This window comes from Brassica oleracea, chromosome C6 (genome assembly GCF_000695525.1).
Source record: "Brassica oleracea var. oleracea cultivar TO1000 chromosome C6, BOL, whole genome shotgun sequence".
In the NCBI taxonomy this organism is placed as follows: Eukaryota; Viridiplantae; Streptophyta; class Magnoliopsida; order Brassicales; family Brassicaceae; genus Brassica; species Brassica oleracea.
Genome location: NC_027753.1, coordinates 8,777,982 through 8,783,652, shown reverse-complemented (window position 1 = coordinate 8,783,652; position 5,671 = coordinate 8,777,982). Strand labels below are relative to the sequence as shown.

At 33.6% G+C, this 5,671-nt stretch overlaps 1 long non-coding RNA gene across 4 annotated transcripts; it reads left to right on the top strand.

The window, feature by feature from the left end:
* Positions 1 to 297: 297 nt before the first annotated feature.
* Positions 298 to 2,510, top strand: LOC106298822. Of its 4 annotated transcripts, none has more exons than XR_001261571.1 (5): positions 298 to 813; positions 1,091 to 1,213; positions 1,318 to 1,499; positions 1,582 to 1,732; positions 1,843 to 2,510. It is a non-coding gene; the product is annotated as an uncharacterized LOC106298822 (long non-coding RNA). The 4 variants fall into 4 exon arrangements; XR_001261572.1 differs by having other exon boundaries at positions 299 to 813; positions 1,313 to 1,430; XR_001261569.1 differs by having other exon boundaries at positions 299 to 813; positions 1,313 to 1,499.
* The last annotated feature ends 3,161 nt before the right edge of the window (positions 2,511 to 5,671 follow it).

Below are 5,671 nucleotides of genomic sequence, written 5' to 3'. Positions count from 1 at the left end.
CCATTTTATAGTGAAATATAAACTATATTCTAAAATGAATTTTGAAATGAAAAATGAATAGAATTAAATAAAGTGCTTAAATTAAGTTGTGAGGACTTCATAAAAATATCTATCTATTACAATAAAGGAAGTTTGCCTCTCTCCACAGGCCGCCGGGTCAGCAAGGAGGATTGGACGTTTTCTGCCACCTGTCATCACCTAAAGTAAGTTTATGTTTTGATCGAGATCCGAAAATTTAGTTCGCTTCGTATGCTGGGCTTTGTTAAAACTTTGAATGTAATTTTTTCTGGGATTTTTTGTTTTGTGATGAAGTAAGGCCCACTAAATGATGCCTTTCTTTCTACTTGGATCATTAATTGAATGGATTCAGAAGTCTGAAACCTAACGATTCTTTTTCCACCTCCCGTCACGTAACCCCTGCCCGTTATGGCAAAGAATCAACATAACCCACTAATCACACTTTCTCCTCTTCATTGCATGTTTAATTTCTCGATCCTGAGCTTTTTCCAGAGTAAATATATAGATACACCTTCTCATTGGCCTTTCAAATACCTCTAAACATTTTTCCGATCGATTTTTAATTTGCAAGCTTAGACAAACATCACACTTTCTCCTCTTCATTGCATGTTTAAATCGGCGAATGTTTCATTATTCTATTATTTTATTTTGGGACTCTTTCGTATTTGTAAGAAAAATTGGTTACTCTAACTTGAACTAATAGGGGACGACCGCAAGCTCTATGCGGCAGAGCCGTTGGTGCTCGACATCTGCAACCTCGAACTCAGGGAGAATGCTCTTCACGAGTTGTCTAAGGTTATTCATTATCTCTCTATGCAATTAAACTTCACTTGCTTAGCGTTGCTTATGAATTCTGATCGTCTTGGTTTTTGTGTTCACAATCAATTTTTTTACAAGGCCTTGGTTTGTTTTGCTCGGTTAATCTAGGACATGCTTTCAGATTTTTAGGATAATAATAATATAATGTGTCGTGTGGTTTTGCTTTGCTTTCATTTTTCAGAAGAGAGAGATCTTTCATGATTTGGCTCCACTGTTGTGGTAATCTGTTGGTACTGTTCCTTCTCTTCTGCAGGTACACTTCGTCCATTAAATCTGAGTGGAACCTTCACATGCTGAAAACAGAATCGAACTATCACAATTACACTTTAGCAGCTGAGAGTGGGAAGAAGGCGATGCAAGAAGTTCTCTTGAACTGGTATAAACAAATCTCAAAAGTTCATAACATACATCGTCCCAAAACCTGGGCTTTTTTCATCGTTTTCTTAACTTTTCAAGACGGATAATTTTATGTTAGGAAAGATTATGTGATTGCACATCAATGGAGGAAAACTTAAGAATCCCTGGTCAGTAACATATCACCTCAAAATCTTAAACAGAGGAGGCATGGATGCCAATGAGAACCTAAGCTCTCAGTTCTGTATCATCCTCTCTTGATGTTTTTGATGTTGCTAACGCCAGCCTTCTTACTTCCATTGATCTGAGTTAGCTAATTCATTTGAATTTACAGATTTGTATTAAATATTATTCGTTGTTTTGCTGAAAATTTACCCTTTCTTCTGTCAGTTTCGTTGAAATTCAATAATGATGCATGTGCTAAGATCAACTCCATGATCATCCCATGCTGTGAAGACTTGATAGAGCCCAAGAGTGATCACAGTCACAAGGTCGTAGAGATCAAAATCCGCGCATGGAAATATCTTCTTGATGAAAACTTGTAAGTTTCAAAATTTCAATCTGAATTAAACAAAGCCGGAAAAACATATCAAACATTATAGCTGGTTTTTACATACTGGTGACGATAGGAATGTTCTTTGGTGCAAACAGGTGGATGAACCTTCGTGTTCAACGCCCATGAAAAGACCAAACGACATACCAAGCATTGAGTCCGTTGAGGAACTTAGAATTCCAGCATCTGAGACTTACTAAAGGGTTTCAACTTTCAAGATGGGAAACTGTTGAAGCAGGCCAGTGGTGATGCAAAGCAGCAGCACCAGCAGCAGCAACACCTTATACGTGCTTCCTCTGTTTACGAAGCAGCTGTGTCGGACTCAAGATCTACCCTCTCTCGGCTGTTAACTGAGACCAAAGGTTATTATTGTGTCATACTCTACAGAGAGAGTATTGTTGCATACATGTCAACGTATTTTCTTCGTGGAGGTAGTTTGAGGATTTTACAAAGTCTTTATTTGGTTAGTTAAGATTTGTATTGTTTATTAGTTGGAACCAAAGAAATTATTATCTTATGAATCAGTATATTATGAGTCGTGTTAGTTGAAATTACAAGCAAATCTATTAAGCTTTATGGTTTCAGATAGGTCATGAGCTTGAGATTAGCGATTCCTAATGGTATAGTTCCAGGGAGATAATGCCGGTAAGAAAGATTCTGGGATTAATCGACCCTATGTGGAGAGTGTGTTCGACAACTCGGTGATCACCCTTATAGCAACGCAAACGTCCCACAAGCAGTAATTAATACCTTTCATTCAGTTACTTAAAACTTTGAGAGAGACTTGGGTTATACTAGATTTGAAAGCTAAAAGACCCGCTTCATCATCGGGATGAGACGCAGCACGGCAGCAGCTCCCGTGGGATTTAGATATGAACAAAAAATAATGGCGGTAAGATGATGAGATAGAAAGAATAAGAGTTCATGGTGTTGTTTAAATATAACTACTGATGTGAAACAATATTTGGCATGCGTGAAAAGAAAATACAAAGAGAGATACACCAAGGTCTAATCAGAAGTTTAATATCCAATGAAAGTCATTAAAATAAACGAAGATAAAGTGAAACTGTGAAAGATAAGAAATCTAGTGTTGATGTCCATCAAAATTATATGTTCCATCTGCAAACAAAATGTCACTATCTATGTAAATTCATACGTCACACATGAATAGTCGTTAGAAGCAGTGGCGTGCCTATGGTATAAAAAGGATTTGTTCCATGTAGGCATGGCAATTCAGAAAATGATTGACCAATTAAACGTTGAAATATAACATGTCTTCCTTAAAGCACATCATTATCGTTTGTCTATCCCAGGAGCAGCTCGATCCATTCATCTTCAGTTTTCGTCATTTACTTTTAAAATAGTATTTTCATGCTGTTTTTAAAATATTTTTTAATGTTCTCTTACTTCACAAAATATGTTTACTTCTAAAACAATTTTTGGCTTTCTTCTCTATCAAATTTTTAATATACTTTTACTTCAGAAAATATGTTTACTTCTAAAACAATGAATTAATCTATTTATAGAGTAAACACCAATTTCTACTCTATTAAAGAGTGAAAATATAGTAGAATTTGAACTTTTTCTTACTTCAAACTCAATTTAAGAATGAAAAATAGAATAGAATTGGAAATACTTTTTTAAAAAAAATCTAAACAACAAAAGAAACATGCAGAACAATAATTTACATCGAAAGTACGACATAATATGACATATAATAACAATAATTTCCATTGTTTAATTATTTTGTAAGAATATAAATCAACAATAAACATTTTTTTACCAACAGCAGTGAAATATCTCTAACAAGATTACAATTCTAGAAGAAAAAAAAAACAATTAGGAATCTAGGAAGCCAAAATATGAAAAGATATATCATAATAAAAGAAAAGTGATCATGATGTGAAAGTGAACTTACCATTAATCATGAAATAAACACATAAATACACATATATCTGAATTGAGCGCCACAAAAAAAAAATAGAATGCGAAATAACATGGCATTATACTAAACATAAATAAATAGGTCTAAAGTTCACAAAATTGTGTGTACTCCCCAAACCTGCCATTTCACGTTTGGCTCATGTTTTCATATTTGAGACTTTATTTTTAATTGTTGGGCACCTAATTTTACATCTAGACAATGAATTCGTCTAACGGCACATTGCATTACTCCTAACATTGTTGAACCCATAACACTAAATCTAAATTACATTGATTTTATAAATCTGGCTTCACAACGCCTCAAGTCGTCATTCAATTGATGTTACTGATATTCTCCTTTGCGTTCTGCAAACCAATATTTCTACTATGAAAAAAAAAATAATGGATAAATGTCAACTGTAGTAAACGACTCTGGTTTGTTCGTATTAGCTACCTGAACAATCACTATGGGAATGACATAATTGAAAAGAAATCGTGAAAATATATGTTTAACAATAAATTATTACTAATCCCACCAATATAAATATAAATTTCAACCTTTATATTTTACAAAACTAAACATCGAATATCAGAGAATAAAACATACGAACCCGGCGCGTAGCGCCGTAATACCACTAGTGGTACATAAGAGAACCTTTTTTAAAAAACAATTTACTTATGTTAGAAATTCAACTTTTTCGGATACAAACACAAGAGCAAATTTTCCATCCTCTTGGAAACAAAGCATAAATATATAATAGCAAATGAAATTAAGAATGATAGGTCTTCAACTGACCGTCGATGTTTGTTGGTGAAAAAGTAGAGACATTGCCAAGACTATGTTCTCGTCGGAGTCATAAGGAGAACCGGCAAGAAAGGTTCATGTCGGGTAGCGGTGGTAGAAGAGATTCACAGTGAACACGACATAAGCTACGAAAGGTATCCTGAACTAGACACCGATATAAAAGTGAAACCCTACAGAGATTGGACGTCAGTTGTCTGTAGTTGTCAACTTAACATGCAGATTTGGCGCCTTCATAATTGTGCCTGGGAGATGAGGTTTTAGAGAAAACTCCCATACAATGATGTGCATGGGTACATAGGAGAGCTATTTCCATTTAATGTAACCTCAAGCAACAAAAATTGACATCAAAATCCCAATTCAGTCCATGAACTTCCAACAAAAATGAGTGCTTTGATTGTTAAATCAGGCTTGTGTTGGATAAACTACGGCTGTGAGGGATAAATAAGTGGGTTGTTTTTTTTTTGTCTCGGGTTCAAACCACCCTTAGTAGAAATGATATTTTTAATCGGAATTTCTAAAAGTTTATTTCGGGCTTATGGAAGATTATGAGTCTAATATCCTGAATTTCCGTAGTAATAAGAAGAAAATAAATAACAGCTAAGCATTCGGATACCCTATTTAAGTATTTTAGATTTTTGGGCATTTTGGTTTAGAATTTACTACATGTTTGCTTGTTAGTGTATTTTTTACTCGGATTGGATTTTTTTTTTTTTTGATAAATTTGCGTTTGGATATTTTCAGATATAACAAAATATTCAAATTCTAAATTAAATATTTTAAAATATATAACATTGACATTTCTTTGATTTTTTTCTTTTCAAATTTATATTTGTACTAACTAACATAATTTTCAAAAATAAATTAAAATTAAAATAATCAAAAACACATCATATGGCAACAAATTATACAACATGTTTGGGTTTAAGAAAATAAATATTTTTATAACAATATCTTGTATAATTGATATATTCAAATTAACTTGGATATAAGTTATTTCCTGATCAAGTTCGAGTATCAAATATTCTCTAACTAAATAACCATTCTGATATCTTATATTGGATCGATTCGAGTTCAGATTACAGATCCAGATATTATGTCTATCCTGAAGACAAATCATTTCCCTTCACTTATAAATACATTTGTCACGACCTAACTTCTCCACTCCACCAACTCCACCCATTAACACATCTATTAAACCC